We start from the raw sequence: 25,696 nt of genomic DNA on the forward strand, positions 1-25,696 counted from the left end.
GGAAAACACAATAACAAGATTACTACTAAGTTCGACGCACAACTTCCGCGCCGGTCCCGCTAACCTTGGCCGCGGCGGACCGCACGCCGCGCACACACGCACACCTCAAGCAAGTTCACCGAGCACTCCCCCTTGACAGCTCTCCGTGCCCGCTTATAAAGGTGGCCCGCATCTGGGCGCATGCGCAGTGGCCCTCGCTGCTGTGCCTGGTCACCGCCGGTGCTGGCATAGGCGAGGGTGGTGATCTGGTGATTATCGAGGGTTCCCCACAATTTGCAGTGCCAAATGAAGACTAACATCCCTTTTGCGTATAGGCAACTGTCTGCCCATACTACTGGAACGTAACTCATGCAGATTTGTCAACTTAGGTGATTTGTAATGTACACAAAAGATATTCTCGATCTTCAACGCCCACGCTATTTCATGGTGTGAAATTCATTCGACCTGATTAACACAGTTGCAGCGCTGCTGTTTTTCTACTATGCAGCCACGTATGTCACTCTGACTAAGCCTAAAAACTGCATGCTTGGATTGGGACACTGCTGTAATATGGGAAGTGTAACTATGCTGTGCAGGAAGACTACGCAGTGGAAATGGGCAATACTCCATACACCTGGATTCTGCATTTGGCATATGTCCATTCCAGGCACAATAAATAACTTTATCATAATCTCTTTGTAACAGTTTGATCTATCTTGTACATTTTTAGGTGTTCAAAAATCTGCAAAAAAGAAAAGAGCGTAAGACAATACAATATACTGCTCTTCGTGGAGACTATATAACACTACCTACGCTGTGACTTTTAGGCTATGGAGGTTTAAATTAGAGTACTCAGGCTGTTAGCATATAATGAGCGGCCACAGCAGAATGCAGCATTGAAATAGTGGAGTGATTTCAGACATAGATCTTCTCACGGCACCTTTATATGAAAGAAGAAATCGGTTATAAAGAGACAGTTGTCTTAGTACCTCAGTCCGTGCTTTACTTCTATCATCAGCTTAAACATGTCTACTCTGAACAAGGCATCTCGAACTTTCCTTCTATTAACCCTTACCTAGTAGTTTCACCAGCCTCAGCGCCCTAGATTTATTAATTTCAGCCTCCCATGTCCTTTTTGTCACCACTACAGCACTTGCTATTGCTTCAAATCCACAGCTTCATCCAAAGTGACGATCTGTTTCTTTCTTTACACTTGATGCACTGCCCATTCATACATTCTATTTAGTTTCAGCAACAACATCATTACTAGTATTTATTTCATAGTTTATTCTGTTCTCTCCGGCCCTTTCATGTTAATCTTTCATTTAATCCCAACCTCATCTATTATCCTGTCCTATATGGGTGAGTAGTGGCAAGCTTTCGTCCTGACAGATACTGGAAAGCCGCGACTATGAGTACCAGCGAAGTGTATTTCACGCGATTCTTAGCTTCTCAATTGTTTCCCTCTTATTGCTTGAGTTAATGGTAACTCCATGGCCAAGCAAATGAACTTATTTATCAGTTCTATTCTTTCACGACTTATGGTTAACTTTACTTTAAAGTGGAGTTGGGCAAAAATAAATGAAATATAAATTAAAAAAAACTGTGCCCTGCCTGCACCACCTAAGTATCGCAGGCCAAAATCGATAAATTAGATAAAAGAACAAAATGTACTAAAATTTCTATTAAAAGAAAAAATACAAAATAAAAAGTAACAGTTTGATCCCACCACCCAGCGAAGCCACCTCCAAGGGCATAATTCTCTAGATTACATACTACGGTTTCTCTTCATCTTGACTTACAACTGTTTTGACACAATGGATCTCCGATGAGCTCGTCTTGACTAACAAGTCTTCCATTCTTTTCTTTTACTCTTGTCTCTCTTGTGTAGGCTTTCCATTCCTCTCTTTGTTGGGTCACTCTGCTGGAGAGATGGGTCCGTGTTGAGCTTGTCCTCCAGTATGTCCTTTTGAGGCCTACTGTAAAACTCGTCAAACTGATAAGTGACTGAACAGGATTTATTTGAATACAGGTTAGTTGTTATGGTTTTCTTTTTCTTTTTTTTATGACTTTTATTTACTACCCCGGCTCCTCCCTAACTCCACCGGCTCTTACAAAGGTATTGAGAGATGATATTAATATCATAACGATATAAAGATGTACTGTATCGGCTTCAAATAACTTCAATACAAGTACATGTAGTATAATTACACAAGTTCAAGAATGTAATATATTATTAACAGATCACAAGAGAGATGCACTGTATCGGCTTCAAATCACATCTATACAAGCACATGTAGTATAATCACACAAAGTCAATCATGTAATAATTGCCAAATTAGCCAGGCCGCGTTGATGGCAAGGATTGATAACAATATGTCCAGTACATATTTGGTCCGTTTGTTTTTCTTATCTTCTTTTTCATTTTCATGTTTTTCTCCCTTCTTTCTTCGTTTTCCTTCTCTTTTTCTTCCCTCTTTCTCTTTCTTTTTTTTTTCTTTTCATTTTCTCTTTTTTTTTCTTTTGTATTATTTTTTGTTCTCTCTCTTTTCGTGTCTTTTTATTATTGTTATTATTTTTAAACATCTTTTTTTTCTTTTTTTCTTTTTCTCTCCCTCTTTTTTTTTTCCCCGAGATTATAAGGGAGATATGAAGTGAAACTATATTTGCTGACATCGTCTTTTTCTCTAGGTAAAGAACCCTTTTTCACGTTTCGTTTAAAAGAGGATATGGCAGATGAATATACGTTAGTCAAAAAAAATGTTTTTTTCTAATTATTAATAGCTTCTCCAGAGGAGGAACATGCCACAAAGTGTGGGTGTATAGCCAGTGGGATTTTTGTTAGGGGCCGATTTCGAGGGAGTTGTTTTAACCGGTTCCTCTCTCATCGATAGCGGTGGGCCCCTACTCGTGAGGATTTCTTCTGGATGTCTTTCATGGATGCATCCTTATGTGGAATTCAGCTGGTAGAGAATTTGGGTGGTATCAGTTGTCCTTCCTCTTGCAACGTGCTGCATCCCTGTTGTGGGAAATATATTGATGGAGCCATTGGCCTCCCTTCCATTTATTTTGTGGGAAGGGCACTCTTCTTTGTTATCCCGGGTGGGAGCCCACAATGGTCTCACTTGAGAATTCTCCCTCTGCGTGTCCACCACCGAAAGCCACCCTCCTCTTACGACGAAATCCCCTCCTGGAGAGAGTAAGTTGGCCGAATGTGGTTGTAATATTTGGCTTTTGTATTGGTACCTGATTTAAATTTTTGCATTTATTTCCTCCACCATTTCCTCCAATATTTTAAGTGCCTTTTCGTTGCTGAACATATGTGTCTTTTTTTCGATCAAGTTGTTTCCAAACTCTACTTTCAATTTGCCTTGGTATTTTTTCGTCAAGGTACACTCAGTTAGATAGTGGTCAAATGATGTGGCCGGTTGCTGGCATGCACATACATTGTTGTTTCTAATTTTGAACCGGTGGAGGTAGTGGGGGAATCGGCCGTGACCGCTTAAGAACTGCGAACTTAAATGGTTCGCGATATATCCTTTCGGTTCACCCACCAATGTGGGGATCCAAGTAAAGATGTAGCTACTAGAATTTTTTCTAATGCTCCAATCGTTAATCCATCTTCTTTTAGCTTGCTTCTCTAATTCTTTTGATACAAAATTTTTTGTGACCGGGATTGATATGAATTCTCCGTATGCCCCCGCTTTGGCTGCCAATTCGTCAGCCAATTCATTTCCGGTAATCCCACTATGTCCTTTAACGTGGGTGAGAATTAGTTTATCATTTATATTTATTTCTTTAATTAACTTTTTGCTTTATCAATTAACGGATTGGCGTTTCCAGAGTTGCTAATAGCTTGTAAAGTGGATAAACTATCTGTAAGTATTTGGTATGTTTTTGTTTTGTCTTGTGTATTAATAAACTCCAATGCTTTAATGATTGCTGAGACTTCCGCTTCAAAGTTATTCGAGTAGTCTGGTAGCTTGAATTGTTTAGTTTCTAGAATCTTGTTATTTGTGTCAATCACCACGTACGCTGCCCCCGTAGCATTCTCCGTACTGGAGCCATCTGTGTATATGTTAATATCAGCGTTAGGGAATACCTCTTTTTGGTATTGGAAACTTAATTTCTCAGCTGGGTGTGTTTTCCATAGATCTGTTTTTGTTGATATGTCTTGTGAGTTAAAAATTACATTCTTTTTTTCCCATTTAAATTGCTTATCGTTATGTAGAATATTGTAGAGTTCTACTTCCTTCTCAATTCTATGTTGGATCGGGGTTATGCTAGCCAGGGCATTTAATGCATTATTTGATACTGTTCTGTAGGACTTTGTGATAGTGATGAGCGGAATTCTTTGAATTGCTTTGAGCTTTTTTTGGGCTACTACCGTGTTCTTATACCAAACTGGTGCTCCGTAAGTAATGATTCTTTCTATGCCTCTCGTGTATATTTTATGTAACTGACTTGATTTTATTCCCCTATTTCTACCCGTAAACTTATTCAGACTCATCGATAGGTTAGACACTTTTTCTTTAAGATATTTTAGGTGTGGGAGGAAGGACATTTTTTCGTCTATGATTACTCCCAGAATTTTTAGCTGGGGTTCCATTTTAATTTTATTCATCCCAAGGCGTAATATGGGTGGACTTCGTTTGTACTTCCCTCGCGTGATTAAATATTTAGTTTTCTCTGTGTTGAATTTTAATTCCTTCCTCTCTCCCCATTCATATACTACTTCTAACGCCTGATTTGCTTTCGTTTGGATTTGCCTTTTTGAAGCTCCTTTTACTATTATTGTGAGATCATCGGCAAAAGCTTGGACATGTACGTCTTCTGGGAACTTGCTTTCTAACAGATCTGCTATTGTGATATTCCATAATAGTGGACTCAACGGTGAACCTTGTGGTGTACCTTTTTCTAATTTATACCTTAAGATTATTTCTCCATTTTTATAGATAATGCTCCTCCCTTGCATAATTGCTAGAATTACTTTTAGGATATTTGCTGGGCATTTCTTATTTATTAGATATTGCGATACAAATTTTTCTTGAATACCATTAAAAGCGTTTTTAATGTCTATAGATATTACCAAAGCTGACTGGTGGTCTAATAATGCTTGGTTGATTTTCTGTTTTATCTTCATTAAAGCGTTGGTTGTTGATGCTGAATGTTTAAATCCGTATTGGTTTTTATTCAAATGTCCCTCTTTATTTAAATGAAAGTACAATCTATCTTTTAGTAATTTCTCCAGTATTTTTCCAAATATCGAATTAATGGCTATGGGTCTAAAATGATTTGGGCTTTTTAATTCTTTATTTTTGGGAATGAGAATTACTTTAGATTCCTTCCATCTGGCTGGAAAAAACCCGTGTTTAATACAAGCGTTGAACAGATTCGTGAAAAATACCCGATATCTGCTGAATAATAGTTGGATTAATTGGGTCCTGATTTCATCTGGTCCCGGTGCCGTGTCAGGCTTTAAGTTCTTTATTACATCCCCTATTTCTTTTGCAGTGAAGTCAACATCGTTATAGGAGTCTTCGACTAATTTATCTCTTTTGCTTACCTTCGGACTAATATTAATTGAGTTTTCCTCAATTGTATACAACTCTTTTAGAATTATTTCTATAGTTTCTTCCAATGTTGTGGTGTAGGTTCCATCCTGTTTTTTCATACTTTTAATGATTACTTTTTGTTTGATTTGCTCTCTCGCTATCTTATAGGCTATATTAAATGGATTTTTGGTACTGATGTTCTGTTCCTTACCAGTTGAACATTAGGTTTTCTTCCAACTCCTTGTTAGGTCCACCCTAGTGCTTCACTTTTTTTGTTTCACCATCATCCTCTGAAGTTGTCTTGTGATTCAAAAAATAAAACGTTATCATTACAAAATTTCAAATCGCTAAATAATTCACTACAAATTTTCACTTAAAAGACTCTCCAATTCCATTTCTCTGATGCCTCCTGTAAGCACACAATGAATACCATTGCATAGGTAGTCGCTCTATACTAGACACTTTTTCAAGGAGAACTTAGCTTGGGGCACAGTCAGAATAGATATTCGACATATGCTTCATCTGCAGTCTAGATGCAAAACGATGACCCCATATTTACATTGCATGGACCACAAAGCATTTTACCTCCTAAACAGGTGACGCAGCTGCTCTCAGGTCACTCCGCATCAACTACTGTCAACTTCTGATGCGTGTAATGAAATGGAAGTAGGTGAACTGAACAAGACTGTGTGAAATTAAATTTATCAGTAAGAGGTAAAAAACTAATGAAGCTAGGGAAGCTACCCAGATGACAAAGTAATCGATGCGCCCATCAGTAATCTGACAGTATAAAAGCCATAAGGAGTATGTCCGAGAACAAAATGGCACAGGCTTACTTAGTTTATCCCTCACGGTTTCTATGTTCCTCTAAGCCAGCATTTCCCTCGCTTTGACTGGACGTGTCTTCATAGCAACATTGACGAGCAAAATAGTTTTAGGCAAGGTTGCATTTGCAACATTGTGCATCCATACAGAACTCCTTGAAAATGCACAATTGGCATCTCCAGCGGAAGCTACTCGGGCATAGAGCGAACCAAGCTGCCCAAAAATTGTGTTTAGATTGTTGGCTTTATTTTTGTACACTTATAAAGCTAGATTTTAGCCAGAAGTTTGAACATGTGAAGTTCATTTGCTGTAGTAGTAGTATGGACAACTGCTATGGCCCGTTGTATTCAATACTTCCACCTCAAGAAAATGCAGTCAGGAATTGTGCTACTCACGTAAACATTCCATTCAGAATCCATGATTTTTTCGTCAAACTGAATATTTTTGGGTTCTCTTTCCTTGCTTTTTTTCTCAGCCTTGCGTCCATGGTCTGGGTTAATACCAAAAGTGCCCTGTGCAAAAGCAGGAAAAAAAAAACAATGCTAAATATTGCAGTAATGAAGCTGCTCATGAGCTTGTACCCAGATTTGTAGTAATTTCCAAAATATATTAAAAAGTTATGCAGGTCCTAAATGTTGAAATTCGGTGCCTCAAGGCTATCCATAAATGTTGTTTATAGAGATATTTCTCCTTAGAAATCACCCAATCTAACATAAATGTTAACCATTCATCCGCAGCAAAGTTTCACTGTACTAGTATTGATTTTATGCTGCAGCACTGACTTAGTGATTTAAGCATCTGCCTCACATGCGGATGGTGCGAGGTTCGATCCCCAGTGCGGCTGGGCGTCCGCCAGTGATGCAATGGGTACAAGCTTCCCTTGGCCTGCTGCTCGGCATATCTGCGGTATATTTGGGAACACTTGGAAAATAGGTCTTATATGTCACATTGAGTTCAGAAACATATCATGAGCCATGGTCCTCTTTGGCCAAGGTTGCTTTTGCACCAATAAATTCTTCGTCATCCGCGGCAGCATTATACTCTTGCCACGTCGCTGACTAGTTACACGCACGCTCACTCGCACCATCTGCCAACTTGAATTTGAGGATGAAAAGACCTTCAGAAGAAGTGCTACAGGATGGTAGGACGTCACATTTGGACGTTAAACCTCCGACACCCCTCAATAAAGGCATAATCATTAATATTAAAAAAAAAGTCGTCTCTTTACTGCAACAGCCTATGAGGTACCATTCAGGGCACGTAGTACATATTTATACACTAATACAACCCCGAGAATGTGGATTATGCGACTATTGTAAAGACCTCATTTTTGTTTCAGCCCACGTTGAGAATTAGCATCGAGGATGAACGAGAAAGTACCGAAGTTGGGTGCTTTAACTATGGAACACTGATTATATCTGGGAGCTCAAAAAAGGCACTCAGGGCAGAAAGTTGGTGGCAAATTAATGCGCCCTGAGATTGTTCTGTTACTAAAAATTGAGTTTTTGTAAGCTAGAAAAGACAAACGTTTAGTCGAAACGTCACTATTACCAGCCATCTCACAGGTGGACTGCAATAATTGTGAATGTGGATCACAGACGGTTGCCAGGCTTTTACTGCCACCTATTTCAAAACAAAAGTCACGGGAACCATCCCCTCATATAAGTAATAAGTTTGAATCAAATCGGAGAGTTTAAATCAAATAGCAGGACAATGTTTTTGAGCAATTCTCACAGTAAACACGTATTTTGCGTTCAGACAAACGTCGTCAAAGTCAGAAAGAGACATAGGTGATTTTCACTGACAATGACCATGTGTCCTTAGAGCGGCGTTAAAGTTCCATCACCATAGGTACAACAGGCTACTATTGGGAGGTGTTTTCAAGAGAAAATCTGTAGGATGCTTGCAGATACAACAGCAAGGACGAGACACCATCTTTGCAGTTCTCTTTACACCACAATAAAGAAACAATGCTTATGTTAGCAGCTTTTTTTCTACAAAAAGGAGATGAAAATGCTCTCCAGAGTGATTTAAATACACACCTTTGAACGAATTCCAAAGTAGACTACAATCTTTCAGCATAACAGACGTGAAAGGAAAAATAACTGGTGAATAACATGCAGAATACTGTAGTGACGTTCTCTAGCCGCTCCCAACATGTGGCGATCAGCAACAAGGCACTCTTCTGGGTTCCACAGGTCGCCACCTAGGGTTAAGAGCACTGACAATGAAATGGCATTCTTAATAGTTCAAGTAGTTTCAGTTTTCATTTCAGCATGTATTGCGCAACTAAATGTCAGAAAAAAAATGAGACTAGTGCTAATGAATTGGGCGTTCTGACACAGCTCCTGTATCATATGCTGATGCAACTGCAACAAAATGATGCTAAGTGGCTTCAAGTATGATTAGTTTTTATTTCAAGAATTTTCGTCACATTTTGGAACTTTGAAGAAACGCAACGTGTATTCCTCTGCTTAGTGTGCTAACAGAGGAGGTCACATTTTGCAATTATACAACCATCCAGTGCTGAAATACAAATGTATTTTGATAATCTAGGTTAAGTACAAAATAAATGAATTATTCAAGTCACAGCTTACAGTTGCAACCATTTTATTTGCTCTGCATGACTTCAACAAACATCTCATCCAATCGACAAGCATCCAACAGTTAGGCATACGGGCATGCAGTTCGGAAAAATCGCCCTGCGAGCTGTCACATTAAAAAGCGTACATTCAAGGCGCAATACATGTAAAAAACGACGCTAATGTCGCAGTTAACAGAATATGTACTAAGCGAAAGATACCATTTGACCTCTCTTTCACGGCAGCCTCGGAAAGTCAACGCGAACCAAGACAGTTCAGAACTCGAAGCCGTAGCGCAGCAAAACGCGCACACGTGGAAACTCAAACCTCCTTCAGCTGCTGCTCCAGAAAAAGCTATTAAACATAACTATACAGCATGAGGCAACAAATATTACAGCACTTCAACGAAGAAAAAAAAAATGCTTCCGCAACTATCACCGTTTCATTCTGCTTTTCGTGATGGAAAGAGCGCGAACTCGACGAAACTGCAGCCTACCAAAAGTGCGCATATGTGGGAACTTCAAAACACCTTACATTGCTGGCACGCAACACGCCGTTCACAATAACTACATACCTGTTGAATGTAGCGAATATTGACGGCGTGCTGTGTGTGGCCACCTTATAACTGTAAAGGCTCTGTTATACTCCGACGTGCGTTCGCGTCAGCCCGCGGCTGCGGGAGTTGGCGACGTCAGGTTCGTCACGTTACGTTGACGCGAAAACAGAGCACTCTATACTCCCACTTCCGCGACGCAGTACGCCGCCTTGACGCATGCGCATTTGAGTGCACTCGGCGTCCCTTCTTCACGAAGAGACGCAGACGGAGTGCAGTCTGGGTAACGTCGCCGGCGCGGAATGCAGCATGTCGCATCTCGCGCCGGCTGCAGCCGGGGCGCGCTGACGGACGCCGGACGCGTCGGTAGCGCCGCGCGTCGGACTATAAAGTGCTGCGCGTTTGTTAGCGTAGCGTCGCTGTGCAGAGCGTGCGCGCGCGTCGACGTTACGCTGGAGTGTATCAGCCCCTTAACTCTCGCAGGTTCATATTCATGCTTTCTTGCACTGGCACACACAAGGAAAATAATCGCGCACTAAGTCGGCGCGTACCCATGCAAGGCGAAGTATACAGCAGTGCATGCGGTGCAAACACAAAGCGAGACGTCTATTCAAGAAAGTCATGAGAGCAAGTGCACAAAATCCAGCCAGTGAAGTCAAATGGCTTTGTGATACTTCCAGAGCACACACATCATTCGCATGCATCACTGCGCGATTAAGTTTTGAGAAAAGATTGCGACGTACCTGCAGCGGGAGTACAATACGTGGCCCAACGGATTCCAAACCAGCGCAGATAGCAGAGCCTTCGAAAATGGCGAGACTGGTGACGCATCGGGCGCCGAGCCGGCTGTTCCTTGCCTTATCTGCGCCGCTCTGCGCATGCCCGGTTTCTCGCGAGTACCGTAACACAAGGTGCGCCGGCGCGCCAAGCAGTCGTCGCAGCGTCCACGCGCGTGCATGAGCGGCGGGGAACGAAAGGCGAGCGCATGACGCCGCTCCTCCTCTTTACTCTTTCCTTTCTTCTCTCCTAAAAGTCAATGCGCATGCGCGCGGCATGGTATACGGTGAGAATACCGTAGTTTACGTTTACGATGGCGACACACGGTCTGTTTTTACAGTGTACTCGATAACAGAGCAGGAATGTCTCGCTGTAGTTTGGGCCATACAAAAATTCCGACCATACCTTTATGGACGCCATTTCACTGTGATTACCGACCAGCACGCTTTATGCTGGTTGTCCTCACTTAAAAATTTGTCTGGGCGCCTCGGTCGCTGGATACTTCGCTTGCAAGAGTACACTTTTGACGTTGTGTACAAGTCGGGCAAACAGCATCAGGATGCCGACGCCCTCTCTCGCTGCCCTCTGCCACTTTCATCTCCGGCCACGCACCCTCCAGGTGCTCATGAGGCTTCATCTTCACCCACGTTATCGCCGCTGGCAGTTGCTGAGTCGTTATCTTCTAACCGCTGCGCTCAGTTTGCCTTGTGTCAACGTGACGACCCCTATTGTAACCGCGTCATCGGATACCTAAGTGGCACGTCTTCTCCACCTAATGCCAGACTACGTCGTCAGCTGAGGCGGTTCAAGCTGGAAGGCAACGTGCTGCATCGCTATATTTACAATACCGATGGACATCGGTGGGTGCCAGTACTTCACCGTTCACTGCGTGCACAAGTTCTCGAAGCACTGCACGATGACCCATCTGCTGGCCACTTGGGGTTTCAGAAGACATACGACCGCGTTAGGAGCCGTTTCTTCTGGCCTGGCCTTTCTACCTTTGTGGCCAAGTATGTCGCTTCTTGCGCACTTTGTCAACGCCGGAAACGACCAACTTCACCTCCTGCTGGCCTGTTACAATCTATCCCATGTCCCGAAACACCATTTGCCATCATCGGAATAGACCTAGTCGGGCCACTTCCCGTAACGCCAGCAGGTCATCGGTGGATTGTGACAGCGGTCGACCACCTCACACGGTACGCAGAGACCGCCCCTCTACGCACTAGTTTTGCGTCAGACGTGGCCGCCTTCTTTTTGGAAGCCATTGTGTTGCGTCATGGTGCACCTCGCGTGCTGCTTAGTGATCGCGGGAAGACCTTTTTGTCCACAATTCTTGAGGAAGTGCTTAAAACTTGTGGGACAGTTCATAAGACGACATCAGCCTACCATCCTTAAACAAATGGTTTAACAGAGCGATTCCATCGGACTCTAATAGACATGATATCAATGTACATCGGACCAAACCACGATAACTGGGACACAATCTTACCCTTCGTGACGTTTGCGCATAACACCTCTGTCCAACGGACTACCGGATATTCACCGTTCTACCTCGTCTATGGTCGCGCGCCCACATTCACCATCGACGCCTCTTTCTTCAATGTAACGACGAAAACCCCTTCAACTACACCAGAACATTTCGTCGTTAGGCTGGATGAATGTAGACAGCGTGCTCGCCTCGACACACAGGCCAGTCAACAAGACCGCAAGCAGCGCTATGACAGCTTTCATCGCGACGTCACCTTCAGTCCTGGAGATGAAGTACTACTTTGGACGCCTGTTCGTACTGCCGGATTGTGTGCCAAGTTTCAATCGCACTTTCTTGGACCATACGTTGTCCGTGAAGAAACATCCCCAGTCAACTACCTTGTCACTCCCATCGAGGTTTCTTCGGACCATCGCTACCGTGCATCTGAAGTAGTTCACATTTCGCGCCTCAAGCCCTTCGTTCGCCGTACCGTTCCCGTCTGAATCGCGGCCGGGCCGGCCGCTCGCGCACGCGGGGAAACTTAGTGTGAGCATTGTTTATGCGCTTCATCTTCTCATATGTACATACTCATCATCACAGCTTGGGTTTGGGTTGTGGGGCTCATACTCGACACAATAAAGAAGTGTCTTGAGCGTCCTAAACGTTGTCTCACAATATATATATATATATATATATATATATATATATGGGAAGAGAAAAGACACAACTAAGCGGTTATCTTAGTTTTATTTATCAACGGTTTCGACCGGAGGCCCGGTCTTCATATATATATATATATATATATATATATATATATATATATATAAGGAACAAAGAAAACTAAAGCATAAGAAAAACATTCTAAAGCACCCGAACGGGGATTTGAACCACAGACCCTTAGCTCCCCAACCCGCTGCATTAGACAACTGAACCATGCCCCATGCATGCGCAGGCGAAATAACGGCGAGCTGTTTATATACACCATTTAGCGCTGGTGTTAAGCAAATCTCGGAGGAGCTTGAGCGTGCTTTCTGTTTCTGTCACGCAACGCTCCTAATTTTATTTCAGTTTGAAAACTGCCTTTGAGACGCGCACGACCGTGGCCCTTTTCTGTAACTACTCGTGATGTGGAAGCAAAAAAAAAAAAAAAACAGCGAGCACACTTGCATGAGACGCCCCCGTGCGACAGGAAATGCACGGTGTCACTCCATGCGCCGCAGTTTAAAAGAAAAAGAAATATCTAAGAGCATCTGATTCTCCATTGTCGACACTTGGAGCGCGTTGCTCAAGCAGAAAGACGCAACAACTGCGACAGCTGTTAGTTCCCGCTTGCCCTGTGGATGCCTGTGCGTTCTTTTTGGGCGTCCTTCTTTGTGCTTCAGCGACGCGCTGCAACTTTCGAGCTGCTTCTCATTCTTCGTGTGACAATCCAACTTCTTCAATCGCATTCATTGCTTCTCCCTTGAGGCGAAACTACAAGAGTATATATCTCATGGAATACATTCTTGGTCTTTTCAGTACTGATTACCAGGTTTCCAGCGGAATTCCGGAAAAGAAAAGTCAGGAAGACAAAACCTGCTACGAGCCTCGATGCTGCGACAATTATGTGAGTACAGAAATGAATTGTGAAATAAGCTCGTCAAAGCTGCCTAAGTACATTCTACGGCATGTTCAACTATTACAGTTGCGAAAAATAACTGCAGTTCTTTAGACACAAGTGTACGACAGCAGTTCCGATGGATGACACAAAGCAACACTAACATGCGCCGCAAGCTACACGGCGAACTGGAAGGAAAGTGAGAAAAAAATTGAAAAACAACAGCAAGAACACAGAAAGGTGCAGAGCAAACTATGACATTTAAATAAGTCTTAGTCTGCTCAAAATACATTTTAGGTTTTCAAAATAGCTTCCTTTTCATGAGCACTACCTGCACACTTGCTTAGATTGACAAGCTTGTCCCCTTTATTGGCGTTATTTTGTGCAAAACCGTGCCCGTGCATAGTTTATGCAGACCCAGCACCTTTGACTTCCATTAAAATTTTTTATGAAATAGATAAAGAAGATTGAAACCAACCACCTATGCTAACCATTGACTCTGGTATTTAAACATTGTTCTTTCTGGCTTGTGTATGGGGAACGTGCACTGAGCTGGTGGCGCCGCTATGCGGGAGTGAACGAAACGAATTGGCGTGCTACGTGCAGCAGCCGCTCCACGAGCCGAGCTGTGTCACGCCGTTGGAGGAGTTTTGCAATGTCGCGCATGAATTGCTGCGCCGTCAACTGCGCTAATAGATATAAGAAATGCCCTCCTGGAACAAAGTTGTTCCGTTTTCCGGGGCGAGAAAGCCTCCTAGACAAGCGGGAACGGTGGATTCGCAGCGTACGGCGTGTGAAGTAAGCGATCCCGTGCATGGTCATGAAGTACACGTTGTAGTTAGTTCGCTGTGAATTCACGCTACACGCAAGTGAACAGGTATTTTTACAGTGCAAACGGAACCGAGTGGCAGCCGGCAAAATGGTCTCGGGTCTGCAGTGTACATTTTGTTGGCGGAAAGTCGTCGACAGATCCAGCTTCTCCCTCGTACGCTCCTGCTGTTATTCCGCCGACGTACCGCAAAACTTCGGCGATAGCGGAAGTTTTGCTGACTCTTCACCGTTGACAAAAGCTACAACTGCTGCTGCATGCTTGCAATGGCCTTCAACACCACCCCTACAGTTGCAGTGAGCTCTGGTGATCAGATATAGTTGCATCAAGCTGGAAAAGAGAATACTCAAGTTACACCCGGCCTCTGGGCGGTGCAATTGAAAAAGCGTTTTTTTTTTGGTGTTGAGAGTCTAAAGTAATTAATGCTGAAAAGTACTCATGCATATTACAGAGCGCGTGCACGTAAAGTTACGTACATAAGCCAACAGTTATCTCGCAGTTCACGGCGATGACCATATTGTCAAATTACTGGACGCCGTCGCTTAGCTGTACGTGCGTTATTGTTACGCGGACCGCAGTTCAGACAATTTCATAGGCACATAAAGGCGAGCATCATTCAGTCATGCTCATTTGCAGGTAAAGAATGTTATTCGTACGCCCTACGTATAAGCAGACAGCGCAGTTCGTAAACGGGAACAGTAAGAAACAAGAGCCGGATGAGTGGCACAATGCATCAGGGACCGCGCGAATTTTAAGTTTTATTACACCTGTATTGCATTTGCCCGTTGACAGCGCTGCGCATGCAAGCGGTGCCGCGCCACGCTGTTTTTATGCTACGTGACGGCTAAGATATCGCTTGCAAAGATGACACGTAACAGATTTACCCAAGCACCCATGCAGCCCGAGCAACGTCCACAAACGGAACTGCAGTATACAAAGCTTCGCACAATTGTTATGGCATCACTAAATGCAACACGGGAGGCGATCGTACGTACTACTTGCGCCGATCGCACTCGATTGCCCTCAAGACAACATCTCGCTACAGCACATGTTTGACGTTAACGTCATCGTTTACTCAGTAATAAGCAGGAAAAATGATGAAAAAGCGTGCGCACAAACCTCGATAATGACGGCATATGCTTCCTGGTTCACGTTGGCCTGTTGCACGCCTCTCCCTTTTATAATACTCTGTCCGACCGTGCTGTCTTCCGTCACGTCAAAAACGCGCCTGCTGCGGCATAAAGTGTGTTCTTTCTCTTCGTTGGAGGCTCTAAAAAACCCTGCGCTGTTTACGTTCTTGAAGCCGGCGCACTTTTATAACACCAGTCGCCATCGTGCACACGCATGTCCACAAAACGCGGGCGCAGCAGGAGAGACGAGATTTCGTAGCACGACACTTGACAACTGAGTGGCCACTCGCGGCGCTGACGGCGCGCTGGCGCACTGCATTGTCGCGCCCCCTGTAGGTGCCGCACGTTTCCCATGTTGTACATACACAAGCCAGGGCGTTCGCAATTTAATATTGTTATTGATCAGTGTACAGTAAAGTACACTCCCAAGGTGGGTGCCGCCTGCGTGAACCTAAGGGTTGATCTTCAGGACCACAATAAAGTACATCATCCCATACTGATGAGGGCACCATGCGGAGCTCCTCCTAAGTTTTTATTATTCCCAACCCAGCAGAGGACATTTTAGGGCCGGGCACCATTTCTGGTAGATGAAAACAAGTACAAGAACATAAAACAAATATTTATCATGTCGCTTTGTTTGCAGTCTTCGTCACGCAATTTAGTAAGCATTTATCACTTATTTATGTGATCTTGTACTATCCGTTATTGTCGGTGCTGCTCAGATTTCTGGAAAAAGCGCCAGGCCTGCGCTGAAACCGCGGCACAGTCACAGCGAAAGCTGGAAGAGCGACGTTTCTAGAGCCCATCGCAAGCTCTCTTGGGGCTACAATACAAGTACACTAGAAAGGTACCCACTACGCCATAAATCACAATTTTTGTGAAGTTGGGAAGCATCTACTAAGCCATTATTTCTCATTCTGCGGAGAAACGAGGCACCAGCTACACGTCTGTACGGCCTTATGTGCACTTTGTTGACGCGACGACTGATGACGATGAAGAATTATGGCTCAGCCCTTTGTAATGGCTTGGAAGCTTTAAACGGCCCACCAGTTATGTAAATGAATTGGGTGACGCCCGCCTGCCATTTCCCTCTCCTGTCATGCTGTATAACATACGTTGACGTGGGAGAGAGACGGGGGGGGGACGAAGAACTTTACTGAGACCCCGAGGAAGAGAAAGAGCAGAGGAAGGCAGGGAGGTTAACCAGAAGTTTGCATCCGGTAGACCCCGAGGAAATGGATCATGTGCTTATGGGCTTCCTTGGCGACCAATACAAGTGCACTTGCGAGGAACCGACTACGCTATAAATCATTGTAATTTTTAGAAGTAGGGCAGCAGGCACTGTGCCATTTTTCGTCATTCTACGGAGACGAAAAATGGCACGAAGACGAAAAAAGGCATGAAGACGAAAAAGCGGCGGACCGCTTTCATATCGACGGATTGTGCGAAGTTCGCTGCGGTTTTAGCGGTCCAAGGAGATGGAAAAGAACTGTCATTTTAGACCCGACATGCTTTGTACATTACCCGCTGGAACGTCGCAGGTTCAAAGCCAAGTCCGAATGGCATAAACACGATCAGCCCATTCGGCGTGATGAAGGTGATTTTCTCTCGATTGCTCGGGTTGGCTTCAATTTGCCAGTACCGCGTCTTCAAGTCCATCGACGAGAAATAAGTTGCGTTGCACAGCTGATCGAAAGTGTTGTCTGTTCGTGGCAGGGGGTACTCATCCATAATTGTAACTTTGCTCAAACGATTGTAATTGACATATTACCGCAACGATTCATCCTCCATGTTCACTCATGCTATAGATGATGCGCACGGACTTGGAGATGGCTGTCCGATTTCATCACGCAGAAAAAAAACCAGCTTACGGACGCGTACACAAGAGGAGAAGACGACAGACACTTCCAGCGAGTGTCTGTCGTCTTCTCCTCTTGTGTACGCGTCCGTAAGCTAGGTTTTTTTTTTTCGTTTCTTCTAGTATGTACCAACAGGCCCAGCAAGAGATTCTATTGGGATATAAGTGGGAAACAAGAAAAGTGGACGAAAAGATAACTTGCCGCTGGCAGGGACCGAGCCTGCGACCTTCGAATAACGCGTCCGATGCTCTACCACTGAGCTGCGGCGGCGGTAATCCAGCGAGTGTCTGTCGTCTTCGCTTGTGTACGCGTCCGTAAGCAGTTTTTTTGTTTGTTTTTTTCGTTTCTTCATATATCCCAATTATTACAAATAACATTCCTATACTTTCTTTGGCATTATTGTCTGTTAGTTCTCAATAATATTGTGTCTAACAAAGAAAAACTAGCCCTTAAAAGCCATCTTATTTCATTCAGATCTGCTGTAGTGACGTGAGTGACCTCCGGACCTCCGCCACAACGTACGTGCCGGCTGTAGTGAAATCAAATATATTCAATTTCCGGCAAAGCATCGGTTGCTACATCACTGGCCCAGTTTCGATCGCTTCCTGGCTATGTGCGTCACAGCCTTGTGTGGTCACGTGACCAAGCCTCCTACACTTCTACGTCACTGCCCAACCTCGGCGCCCAGAAACCGAAACCGAAAGTTGTCCACATCAAAAGACGATATTAAATTATTTAGCGAGAATACATGAATGTTGGTGCGTGCATCATGCTTCCCGGAGCTATAGGAAACGCTTACAGCAAAGAACGCGCTAGCCACAACTTTGGTGGCACCACCCCTCTAAGGAGCGTGGTGCTCGAACACAAAGACGCACGCTGCCAGTGGACACGGACGAAAAAACGAAACGAGGAAAACAACACAGGGTGATGCGCAAACTCACAACTACTTTATTTCGATCATGTACAGCCTTATGTTTCTTCTTTTTCTCCGTGTCCACTGGCAGCGCACTACAAGCATGAAGAAGTACCAACTAGCCCCTGTTGCCGCCTTATTAACAAAGAAGCAAGAACTTTGAAAGTTGTTACTTTTTTGACAGCTAGTTGCCGTTCTTCGCGTGACGTTCCATTTTGTTGCTTTCTATTGATTGCTTCGCCGTTGCGGCGAAACAGTACACAGCAAACGCTTAACTACCTCTGTGAAGACATATTTCACTTTTGTGTTATGCCGATTCCAATGACGGAGGAGTCATTCATGATTTTGTTTTCGGATACGGATTAAGTGACCGCCCCTAGTTGGGGCGGTGTACGGTCGGCGTTGGGGAGATAGCGTCCTGGGGTGCTATGCAGGATGGCCCGAGTTTGGCGAAACTCAGAATCTTTAGGAGCTCTAGCGACACCCGCTTGTGGACGAGCTAACAGTACGAAAAGGTGAAATCCATTCCCCAGCGCACGCTACGTTCCATTTGTTACGACGGAACGCGGTGTCACGTCAAGGTCGGTCAACAAAGTCGTGCAGTGTCTTCAAAAGAGACACTTTCTTTCATTTGTTTGTCATTCCACTGAGTGCAGAAGTGCACCCATGCACGAAAAGTGTCACAAACATTTACTAACGATGTGTTTTTTAGGTTAGAGCTGTTTAAATTCCTACTCAGGTGTTGAATGTCTGCACTAAGTATCCTTTAGAACAATGAGCACCGTGGCCTCTGACATTAGCTCCGGCCGACCGCCGTACAACACCGCGGCCCAAGCTAATCGCGGAGGCCACGTGAGTCATCATCATGGGCGCCCTGTACGTTCTGGCACATTGTCCGGGCCAGCGAATGCGCTCTTCGTCCTCTTATTTATTGTCTGCTCACTCCCCGACAACGTGCGCCCGGCTAATTAGCTAAATGGCTGTGTGGTATGCCTAGCTAATTAAGTGATGACAGGTTATGACCAAGTTCAAGGGCATAGCCAAGGGGGGGCTGGGCGGGTTCATACCTCCCCGAAAGTTTTCAGTTTTGCTTGCGTATATATACACGCACACCTACGAACGCATGCACGAGCATACATAAAGTATGGTTGAACCACCCCCCAAAAAAATTTCTGGCTACGCCCCAGACCAAGTTAATTAAGCCAACTAATGCTAAGGTCCAGCTAATTAAGCCTGATGGCACTGGGGTCATGCTCACTAAGCCATGTAAAGCTAGGACCGAGGTAATTAAGACCATGTTAATTAGCAGGCACTAATTCGGACCTTGCTAATATATTGCTAATTATGGGCGAGCTAATTATGATCATGCTTCTTAGATTCGCGCTAATTAAGAAGTTGCTCATTAAACCTGAACAATTCTTATTTTGCTTTTAATGCATTGTCAAATAATAAACTCATATTCGTTATCATGTTAACTACGGCCTAGCTATTTAATACCATTGTAATTGAAACCGAAATGATGTGACCTTCACTCCAGAGCAGACTGAGTAGACGAGCCACATAAATGGCTGCAAGAAGCTAGGTGATCACAAGTTCTCCGATGGCTCCAGTTTTGCACAAGTAGTGCAAGCGGACCAAATTGTTTTATATGCAAAGAAGCGGATGCATAGCGTCCACCCCAATAAATGCTTGACAGGCACACCGGCACTACGACAGTCACGGGTTCAACTGGGGCCTTTTCAGAATAAATGTTTTTACGCGAGTTCGCGCGTCACTCAGTTATATTGATAGACTCATGCGGCGAAGCTTGGGTCCGCCCACCGAGTCTGCTTTTGCCGAGGTGCAGTGCTCACGCCGGAATGCGAGCGAGTGCCACAATTCATCTATGAGCTTAATCGCACAAACTATGCACACATGCGAAGAACTGAAAGGTGTATACCGTCACGTGTATACGATGTCTGGCATTCAGCTTCACCGCACTGAAGACGTACCTCTCACAGCCATAAAGGAAGCGCCCCTGTTGGCATTTGCGGCGAGAAATGTTACTGTTTACTTGTTTGCGGAGACATTATTTCTACTTCTCCGTTACTGTAGAAAAATCTTCAGGCGTCTGAAGTAAGGGGCAATACCCTGTCCATATTCGAGAGAAGGCACACGAGCAGCACGAGAGTGACGCGTGTGCGCCTTTCTTGCCTTTGGGAGTGGAATCTTCCATGCATTAGGTGGAACGAAAGAACTTGCCCGAAAGAGGAGAAACGCCCCACGAACACGCCTGTGGTAGGCGGGATGTCCAGTTGGCAAAAAGATTACCCGCCATTCACTGTTGATACCCCGGCTGCACTGTTGAAATGACGACTGAGTGACGGCGGTGACGCGGTCGCAAGCGGTGTTTCTTTGAAAACCGGCGCAAATACCACACATGTGTTTGTGACGCCGTGCTCGTACTTGTAGCCGTTCGTATCAACACTGCTATCGTGCGGCTTCCTATCATGATTGCCGTAGTGCGAACTTGTAGCAAACTAGCGTTCCCAAGAAGCTCGGGCCATCCGGCTTAGCGCCCTTGGTGAAGGTGAACTCGCCGGCCTGCGAGGTCTCTACTTAGGTTGCGCGCCATAATAGGCGATGTCCCATGGCTGTTTGTCTTGTTCTGTACGTGGCGCGTTTATGGCGAAGTCACACAGGCCCATCTTGCTGTACTGGCAGCTGCGGTAGATGTGGTAGGCTTCTCCGCAGTGGTGGCAAAGCGGACGGTCATCGGGGAAGCGCCGAGCGTTAGTCTTCCGTGGGGTGTTGCGTTGACCCGCAGCCGGGCGAGATGGCGTCCGAGGTGGCGCTGGTGCCCGTCAACGAAATCGCAGTAGTGCGGCGCTTTGGCGCTTTGGCGCTGTCGTCTTGGCGCGTCTCCCGAAGGTCGTCACTGCTAAGTGCTTTAGCTTCGGCGTAGATCGTTGTCAGTGAGCAGTGGTTGTACTGCGTTGTCCGCATGTCTAGCACTTTTACAATCTTTGCGGCCTCCGAAATTCATTCGTCGAAAGTCTTCGGCGGGTTGCGTACAAGGGCGGCGAGCAGTTCTTTCTTCACTACCTTCATTATGAAGCAAATTTTCTTCTCTATGGAAACGAGTCATCTTCCAAGTGTACGCACTGATGTTGTCGTTTTTACGCTGTACACAGGTTTGAAGCATAGCCATGGCACTCTCTTTACAGATTACACTCGCGAGAGTGTCCACGAATGCTGTGCAAAAGAGGTCCCAAATCGTTAGCGTGGACATACGGTTCAGGCTTCAGCGCTGTCTGCGAGAAAGAAATACACGTGGCGCAGTTTCTCGTAGCATTCCCAGTTGTTGAAAGCGACGACCCGGTCGTACGTCTCCCGCCAGCTTTCTGGGTCTTCGCTTGATAGGCGCCGAAAGTTAGGGGGCTCCCTAGGCTGCTGAATTAGGGTCGACGTCGCCAACACAGAGGCTTTCATCGTAGCTGATGTGGTGGTCATGGCCGAAGTCGTTCTGGTCCTTTCTAGACAAAGCACGTATCCTGGCAGTAGTCCTTGCGGCCCAGGGCTATATTATTTGTTGAAGCAGAGCAAAAAAGAAACAGTCACGCACACATAAAATGACGGAAACACAAGTGCTGGCGCCCTTTTTATGTGTTGCGTGACTGTGTCTATTGTGCGCTGCTTCATCAAATATCAGGACTGAGCAACTAGTAACGCCTATGGTTAGCTCGGCGATCTCTTGGGTTCGACATATTTGCACAGTGCTAAGTGAACAAGGGCGTATGAAAGGACACAACACAGGCGCTGACTTCAACTAAATTTTATTAGCGAAAATACTAGAAATATGTGCACATGATAATACCAGCACACATCGGCACAAACGCACAAACATATTGCATAACAGCCAGATAGGCGATTTCTTCTTTGGTTATGGCAACGGATGGCATGCTTACACAGATGTCACCAAGCTGATGCATTTGATTAGCTTCTATGATTTCCAGTGTGAGCTGCTCACGGCGCCTCGCGACGACGGCGCACTTTTCAAATACCGGTTTGCAACCACAATCTCTACAATGTATGCAGAGATGGCCTTGAACAGCTGTGGTGGCACGATAGTAATGCTCTTTTAAACGCTCGTTCAAGCATCTGCCTGTTTGCCTAACGTATTTGTTACCACAAGACAACGGGATCTAGTACACAACACGCACAGCGCATGCTACGAATTGCCTCTTGTGTTTTGTTATGGAAACGCTCCATTGTGTGGCTTGGGCATTCACGCACTCACAAAGCCCTGACAGTTTTTCCGGAGCTGAGAATACAACCTTAACGTGAACATTTCCCCCCATCTTTTTCAAGTTGTGCGAAATCTTGTGCAGGTAGGGCAGCACCACGACTCGTTTATTATCTATAGCCGCACAACTTGCTGGTGCTTCCCCTCCCTGTTTATAGGTCCTTAGCATTTTTTCTGCTACCGAAACCAGCACAAGCTAAGGAAGGCCAGCACCTGTCAGGCGGGAATCCTGCTCAAGAAAGCTGCATTTCAAATTGTGGCCGCATGATTTTCTAAGAACATTGCTGAAGCAAAGATTCGCAATGCCCCTTTTTACAAGCTTTGAATGACCTGACAGATATGGTAGAAGTGGCTTGCTTCCTCGCGGCTCATACTTCGAGCATAGGTGATCGCTAGAAATGCTTAATCTCAAATGTAAAAACCTTAACGAGGCATGCTGCGGGAGCTCATGCGTCAGGATTAGTGGTGACATGAACTCTTTAAAACCACATAAGACGTTTGAAACAGTAGCTTCAAAGCCCCTGCCGTTACAATCAAAAAGCAAAAAAAAGTCGTCTACAAAACAGAAAACTTTCACAACACAGTCGTTTTGTCAAGGCGGCTAAGAAGTAGTCGGTCGTGATAAGCAAGAAAAAGGTCGCTTAAAACTGGCGGTATGCATGAGCCAATACATAGGCCCCTTTTTTAATGAAACAGCCTTCGTTCGAAGAGGCAAAAGTTGCTCTTATGTAAACACCAAGGAGCTTGAGAAAACCGCTGGCCGACAAAGCCACTTCATTCTGGAAAGCAACTTAGCCAAAGTTGTCAGTGCAATCTTCAACGCACCGTAGTAACCTGTCGTGCGGTGAAGAGCAGTAGAGATCCTTGATCTCTACTGAGCAGGCGGTAAGATCCTTGTCGTTACTTGAAAGAAAGGGTATTATGTCGTTAGAGTCTCTCACCAGGAAAGGGTCGTCGATAGTTAGCAAGTTTAGCTTCTATTGTAAAAGCAATGCAGCAGCTTTCTGCCATGTGCCAATCTCGAATATAATGACCCGTAGCGGCCAGTCAACTATGTGAGTCTTGACTGCGAAGAATAAATCCAAGCTAAGCTTCTTTTGTCAATAGAGCTTGCTAACCAACATCACATCGGCTCATGCATAGCGCCAGTTCTAAGTGACATTTTACTTGCTTATCACGACCGACTACTCAGCCGCCTTGACAAAATGACTGTTGTGAAAGTTTTGCGTTTTGTTGACGGCTTCCTTTTGCTTTTTTGTTGTGGCAACAGGCGCTTTGAAGCTGCTGTTTCAAACGTCTTATGTGATTTTAAAGAGTGCATGTCACCACTAATCCTGACGCTAAGCTGCCGCAGGATGCTTCGTTAAGGTTTTTAGATTTGAGATTAAGCATTTCTAGCGATCACCTATACTAGAACTATGAGCCGCGAGGAAGCAAGCCACTTCTACCATATCTGTCAGCTCATTCAAAGCTTGTAAAAAGGGGCATTGCGAATCTTTGCTTCACAATGCTCTTAGGAAATCATGCGGCCACTCATTGAAATGCAGCTTTCATGAGTAGTCTCTGACAAGTGCCAGCTTTCCTGAGCTTGTGCTGGTTTCGGTAGGAGAAAAAAATGCTAAGGACCATTAAACAGGGGAGGGGGAGCACCAGCAAGCTGTTCCGCTACAGATAATAAACGAGTCACGGTCCTCCCCTACCTGCCCATGATTTCGCACAACTTGAAAAAAATAGGAGAAAAGGTTCACGTCAGGGTACTATTCTCAGCTCCGGAAAAATTTTCAATGCTTTGTAAGCGCGTGAATGCCCAAGCCACACAAAGGAGCGTTTGCATAACAAAACACAAGAGGCAATTCGTAGCATGCGCTGTTGGTGTTGTGTACTTGATCCCGTTGTCTTGTGGTAACAAATACGTTGGCCAAACAGGCAGATGCTTAAACGAGCGTTTAAAAGAGCATTACTATCACGTCACCACAGCTGTTCAAGGCCGTCTCGGCATACATTGCAGAGATTGTGGTTGTAAAGCGGAATTTGAAAAGTGCGCCGTCGTCGCGAGACACCATGAGCAGCTCACGCGGGAAATCATATAAGCTAATCAATTGCATCAGCTTGGTGAACTCTGTGTGAGCATGCCATTCGTTGCCATAACCAAAAAAAAATCACAGCATATCCACGGGGTGAATGATAATAAGTTGGGCGAAGGTCCGGAGCGAATCATCGGTAAACCGTGAAACTCTTCCGAGAAATTCGTCCAGTACATCATATGAAGAGTGTGAAACACCGCGGTGAGGTTATTATCGAACCAAAGTCGATCACACACGTCGCAAATCTGGCCAAACGAATGAGCGAGAAATTCCCGCTCGAACCGCGCGTCGGCCCTTCAATGTGAGACCACTGGCGCCGTTTGGTCGCCGCTTCCCGCGCATGAGCGCCATCAAGGTCTGCCAGGCGCCACGCTCGGTTCGCCGCCGCTTCTCGGGCTCGCCTTTCGGGGTCCAATGCTCGGAGTGCACGTTGCGCCGCGGCGTCAGTGGCACGCACAGTCACGGGATCCGCCAGGCGCCGCACTCGCTTCGCCGCCGCTTCTCGGGCTCGCACCGCGGGATCCTGGCGACGAGCACAAGCCGCCGCGGCCCTCCTTGCCCGCCGCTCCGCTTCGTCCATGCCTCACCAACGATCCGACACGTACGGCAACGATCCAGGAGACTGAGAGAGGCACTCGTTCCCCGCGCACCCAGGCACAGCCCACGCAGCTGCCGATCGGAGAGTAGCGGCACTTCCACCGCCATCTAGTGGCGATTCACACAAGCGCACTATTGCACACACTTCTATTGGACCAACACAGATTGCGTACAGCGCCATCTAGAATATCATCAGTCAACTGCAGTTTGTATTGTATGTACTTCTATGAGACAGCGCCATCTATTATACTTTTCGAGAGATACTGCCAACTGGCGGTTACGGCTGACATGGGACAAGGTTAGACTAAGAGGAGCTACGCCTTTAAAAAGAAATCGCGTATCTGGCTCTTATGCAATGCGTTGGTGCATTTGCGCTGATGTGTGCTAGTGTTACCATGCATATATAGATATATTTCTAGCATTCTCGCTAATAAAATTTAGTTGATGTCAGCGCCTGTGTTGTGTCCTTTCATTGGTCCTCATTCGTTTAGCGCTGTGCAAATATGTCGATTCTAAATCACTATCCAGCCCATGCTGCTGTTCTATGAAGGTCTGTTGAGGTCTGCGGTGTCTTCTTCTGCTTGTGGGCTTCGTTCACCGATTTGCGTAGGCTTCCGTTAAATGAAGCAAAGAGCAACTCCCCCAGATGTCTCGTGGTTGTGA

The 25,696-nt window shown here is 45.3% G+C and overlaps 1 long non-coding RNA gene across 2 annotated transcripts; it reads right to left on the bottom strand.

The window, feature by feature from the left end:
* Positions 1 to 610: 610 nt before the first annotated feature.
* On the bottom strand, positions 611 to 8,543 carry LOC119401996 (uncharacterized). 2 transcript variants are annotated; one of them, XR_005185592.2, is made up of 4 exons: positions 8,402 to 8,543; positions 6,755 to 6,871; positions 5,746 to 5,824; positions 611 to 721 (listed from the first exon to the last, which is right to left on the bottom strand). It is a non-coding gene; the product is annotated as an uncharacterized LOC119401996 (long non-coding RNA). The 2 variants fall into 2 exon arrangements; XR_005185591.2 differs by lacking the exon at positions 5,746 to 5,824.
* Positions 8,544 to 25,696: the final 17,153 nt, after the last annotated feature.

Source organism: Rhipicephalus sanguineus, chromosome 8, assembly GCF_013339695.2.
Source record: "Rhipicephalus sanguineus isolate Rsan-2018 chromosome 8, BIME_Rsan_1.4, whole genome shotgun sequence".
NCBI classification, from domain to species: domain Eukaryota; kingdom Metazoa; phylum Arthropoda; class Arachnida; order Ixodida; family Ixodidae; genus Rhipicephalus; species Rhipicephalus sanguineus.